The following is a 5,426-nucleotide window of genomic DNA, read 5'->3' on the forward strand; positions in this document are numbered from 1 at the left end:
TTATGACAGTAATGTAATAAAAATGTTAGGAGCTCAAAAATGAAAAAATTCTAAATCTACAAGCATAACTCAGATTACTTAGGGGTGCTATGCAGTTTGAAAAGTATAAATTCAAATAATATTACATTTAGTATAGAGCCCGAATTTGCCATTAACAATGCCTATGAGTTAAGTGTATTGTTCCTGATCAACTACCTTATAGGAAGCATCTTCATACTGCAAGAAGTTGGACATACTGCGGAAGTTAGAGTACTGTACTCGGTAGCATGGGAGGTGACCAAACCCAGGGCAACAAAAAGTTAGAGCCTCACTGTCTTTAGTTTATGAAAAGTCTAAGGCTTAGTAGAGAAATATAACCTAGTGACCATAAGTTACACATAAATGAATTGTTAGTAACTTAAATTTAAAATATGATTACTTTAACAAGAAAACTATTTGCTAACTTCCTTTTCAATTTTTAACTTAAAAATAGTACTCTGTTTTACAAGGTTAAGGAAATGTTCTTTGATCACATCCAAAAACTCTGCCCTACCCAACTGATTCTGTCCGCAGCCGCAGTGGCCTTCAGCTCCATCCACCACAGAGTGCTGGTCAGCTGAAGCGGCGACCTCAGGGACCAAGCTGCCTGGACTTGAACCACTGTGACGCGCGTTTCCAGGGCAACCAGCCTTGTCTGCTGGCTGCCTTCTCGCGCGAACTGCAGATTCCGGGTGTGACGTCACGGCCGCCGTTACAGTAGCCGGTGCTGGGGGTGGCCGGGAGACAGCCAGCCGCCCTGGGGAATTACTTGCACAGACGATCCCTAGGTCCCTAGACCCGGGGCTCAGTTCTCCCCAGAGCCACCGGAATCGCCCCGGTGTCACCGCCCGGCGGGACGGGCAGGGAGCAGGCCTCCTCTGGGAGATCGGCTGTCTTTGCAAACCCACCCAGGGCAGCCTGGCTTGGCTATCTAGGACTGCAGGCGGACGAGGCGAGGCCGGTGAGTAGTACCCTTTGCACTGAAGACCAGCTGTCAGTGCAGCAGAGGCGCTCGGAGCTTCACTGGTCAAGAGAAACGTCCTGTGGAACAGCATAAATTCTGTTAAATAAAGTATTGCCAATGCGAAATATTAAAAAGAAATTAGTGTACAGAAATGATTTTGAATGTTCCTAATATAAAGAAGTGATGAATGTCTGAAGCGAAGATACGTCAGTTACTCTGTATCGAAGTATCACACTGTGCCCCATACACACACAGTTACTAAGTCAATTGAAATATATATTTGCTTCACCCTTTAATCCTGGCGATCGGGCGGCAGAGGCAGGCGGATCTCTGTAAGATCCAGGCCAGCCTGGTCTACATAGCAAGTTCCAGGCCAGCTGGAGCTATAGGGAGATCCCGTCTCAAACAAAGAAACAAACAAAAGCAACAAAACCAAAACAATAAAGCATCAGTATCTACATTAGAAATTTAAATTTCAGTTCGTAATTGGATAAAGGATTTTGGTATTTAGTATTATTAGCAGAGGAAAACAAATCACTTAACATTATTAGTCATAAGGGAAATGCAAATCAAGACCCCCTAAAGAGACCAGTTCATTCACTAGGATGACTCTTTATTGGATAACAGCTATTGGCAAGCATGTGGAAGAATTCGAACTTTATACATTTTGAATGAGACTTAAAATGATACTTGACTGATGGGAACTGGTTAGCAGTTTCTCAAAAGTAAATTCAGAGAACTGAAAACACATTTGTTTTCCTGCTTGCTTGCTTTTTTTTTTTTTTTTTTTTTTTTTTTTTGAGACATAGTCTCATGTAGCCCAGGTAAGTCTTGAACTTATGATATAGCCAAAGGTGACCTTAAACTGCTGATCCTCCTGCACCCATGTTCCAAGTGCTGGGATTACAAGAATGTACCGCCATGTGAATGAAAACAGGTTCTCAAACAAAAATTGTGGTAAGTCTGTTGGTAGCAGCGGTATTTCAGTGGCCAACAGTGAAAACAACCCAGATGCCTATCAATAGGTGGACTAAGGAAAGTGCATTCCATAATATGTCCATTCAACTGAGTATCACTCAGGTGTAGGAAGAAATAAAGGATTGCTACTGCTACCACATATGCATGCAAGTTTTTGCATGGATGCAAGTTTTCATTTCACTTAGGTAAATACCTGGAATGATTTCTGGTCATGTGGTAAGAGAACATTTAATTTGGTAAAACAAACAAACTCCTGTCAAACTTTCTTCTGAAGTGACTACAACTTTTATATTCTCACTGTTAATGAATAAAAGCTCATTCTCCATGTTTTCACTGACATTTGTTGTTAATATTTTGGAGTTGGATCACTGTGACAGGTGTGAGGTGGTATTTCATTTTTTAAGTTATTAATTCTCTAGTGATGCAAACTTTTAATATGCTTATTAGCTAGATGCAGTGATTTGAATGTTTGTGTTCTCTCGAAATTCATATCTGAGAAACCAAGATCCAGTGTCATAATATTAAGAGATGGAGGCTTTAGGAAATGGTTATTATGAGGTCTCTGCCTTTGTGAAAGGGGTTGTTCTGCCTGTGAGGCTGTAACAACAAAACTTTGTTTTAGAATTAGACACCAGCCCTCACCAGATGAGAAATTTATTGATGCATTGATCTTGAATTTCTTAGCTTCTGGAATTATGAGGAATACATTTTTATTCTTTATAAATTATCCAGTATAAAGTAGTTTTTAACTGTGTCAGAAAGAGGAAAATGTTTTCTATATATTTTCTCAACTGTGATGTCTGCCCAGATCTTTTCAATTTTTACATTATATTTGCATTTTTATTATTCAGCTATGTTATCACATACCTTTTCCTCCAATGTTTTATCATCAGTTTCCCAATTCTATTTCTTCCATGTTCCTGACGATGTAACCAAATTATTGGATATAGCCAATGAACCATTATATAATTACATAATCCCAAAGTGCACAGCTAGGTTGACTGTTTAGTGTTCTGCCCACTGGGAGGATTTCCTTCAGTGCTGTCTTTTAGAAATGTCCTATATAGGGGCTGGAGAGATGGCTCAGTGGTTAAGAGCCCTGACTGCTCTTGCAGAGGACCTAGGTTTGATTCCCAGCACCCACATGGCGGCTACGAACCATCCTTAACCCCAGTTCCAGGGGAATCCGAAGACCTCTTCTGACCTCTGCAGCATTTCATGACATGGGTGCACTCACATACATGCAGGCAATGTACTCATACACGTAAAATAAATAAATAATAAATAAATAAATACATACACACATACATACATAAATACATAAAACATTTAAAAAAGAAATGTCCTATACAGGAACTATGATATTATAGCTTTCTAACCTCATTTGGGGCTTGCAGGTTATATCTGTGTCTATATCTGCCAGTGATTTTATATGTGTGTGTGTGTGTGTGTGTGTGTGTGTGTGTGTGTGTGTTCCTATATAAATGAGGCTTGAGCTTTCTTTTTCTTCTGTCAATTGATCATAGGAAACTGTGCATCAGGCCACAGGTAAAGGCTGGAAGAAAGAAATCAGAATCACTGGTGGGAACCATAAGCATTTAGCCTACTTTTCATAACCTAATCACTGACTTCAGGGCTTTCTTGAGACCAACCATGTATATTCCATCTATATTTAGTGATACTGTTGGCTTAGAATATTATGGCTTTGTGGGTCAAATATACCCAATTCCTGATGAGTAGTTCAGATCACATGGTAGCTTGGTGTGGTCAAACATTCAGTTTCTACTAAAGCCCATTAATAGTCTATAAGCTATTTCTTAAAATTTTAGTAGTTATTAGCTAAAGCTAGCAGAGATCCTAAAGTCCTATACTCTAATTTGTCTAACAATGTCTTCCTAAGGCTCCAGACTACATTTCTATTTGCCACTGAAACTATACCCACTATTGGGTTTTCTGGATACCATAGCCCCACTGACAGAGAAGCTTGCACAGCAGCTTGCATCTGCCTCAGGGGGCACTAGGTTGTGGATGCTGTGACCCAGGCTTCAGATTCATATGTTGGAATCTTAACCGCTTTGGTTACAGTGTTTTAAGTGAAAGTTGGGGATGGTGTTTAGGCAATAAGTTCAGAACCTTCATGATGGCAGTTAGTGCGCTTATAAAAGAGATTACAGAGACCTGGCTAGTGCCTGCCTTCTGCTAATTGAGGCCCAGAGACATTTTGGTGGAAACACAGCTACTACTTGGTTATTTCTCTCACCCATAGACGCACTGACAGAGTGTGTCTGGCATCAGGGACTGACTAACTGGTGGTGCTTGGACTCAGCAGCTGGGAGCAGCATGGTGGCAGTGATGGGCCTATGTAGGGTGAACACTAGCAGAAATTCAGCCCAGCAATAGTCATAGTAGTGTTCCCGGAGAGAATGGCAGGGTCAGGCTGTGCCTGCAAACAGCTATGTCTGGACTAACCTGTTTAACATGTTTGGACCAGAGAGAGGGAGAGGGAGAGGGAGAGGGAGAGGGAGAGGGAGGGAGGGAGAGAGGTGGCAGTGATGGGCCTATGTAGGGTGAACACTAGCAGAAATTCAGCCCAGCAATAGTCATAGTAGTGTTCCCGGAGAGAATGGCAGGGTCAGGCTGTGCCTGCAAACAGCTATGTCTGGACTAACCTGTTTAACATGTTTGGACCAGAGAGAGGGAGAGGGAGAGGGAGAGGGAGAGGGAGAGGGAGGGAGGGAGAGAGAGAGAGAGAGAGAATATGAGTGTGTAGCTATGTGCACATGCATGTGAAAGTCAGAAGTTGACCTCAAATGTCTTCCTGGATGCTTTGAACCTTGCTTTTTGAGGTGAGGCCTCTCCCTGAACCTAGAGCTTGTTGATTCTGCTAGGCTGCCTACTCCTTGAGTTCCAAGGATCGATTTGTTTCTTTCACTTGGAAAGTTATTTTGTACCACTTATATATCAACAGTAAAAATACTATGAGGGGAAAGGGGTTTTCATGAGATTCAAGGAGTTGAGGATGATCAAGTGACTCTGTGCACAGTGTAGAGGCTGCACAAGTGAATGCAGGAAGAAGCTGATAGCAAGAAGGAGTGGGAAGCAAGGGAGGAACATGATGCAATGTCAGCCTGTGAGACAGCTGAGCAAGGAGAGCAGGAGGCATGGGAACTACAAGTCCGGTGGCCTCTCACCAGGAGGACAAGGTGTCAGAAAGCGATTTGGTTACCGTTGTTCTAGTGGGAGGATCTGGGCAGCCTAGAGAAACTGAGAGGGGTGGGGTAGGTAGAGGATAGAGTGCTACAAGATGACAAAGTGACCAGAACTGTATAAAACTAAAAACAAACAAAACCTAGACCAAGCAACTCTCCCTGAAAACCATGAAAGAGAACTTCATAGTACACCTACTTACAAATAGAAATGAATTCTTCAAGTGCATATGAAAGATGCTCAGTGTTCTACTGGAAGA

General features: G+C 42.0%; 1 protein-coding gene across 3 annotated transcripts in view; it reads left to right on the top strand.

Annotated features, from left to right (window-relative positions):
- Positions 1–720: 720 nt before the first annotated feature.
- Positions 721–5,426, top strand: part of Lrif1 (ligand dependent nuclear receptor interacting factor 1) — an 86,621-nt gene continuing 81,915 nt past the window's right edge. For 2 of the 3 annotated variants that reach the window (XM_029554685.1, XM_029554686.1), the window contains exon 1: positions 725–979. The gene's annotated coding sequence lies outside the window, so the exon portion shown is untranslated. Of the gene's footprint in view, positions 980–5,426 lie in introns of all 3 variants that reach the window. The other variant, XM_029554684.1, reaches the window with a different exon arrangement.

Source organism: Nannospalax galili, unplaced genomic scaffold (assembly GCF_000622305.1).
Source record: "Nannospalax galili isolate Female #2095 unplaced genomic scaffold, S.galili_v1.0 scaffold5, whole genome shotgun sequence".
Taxonomy (NCBI): domain Eukaryota; kingdom Metazoa; phylum Chordata; class Mammalia; order Rodentia; family Spalacidae; genus Nannospalax; species Nannospalax galili.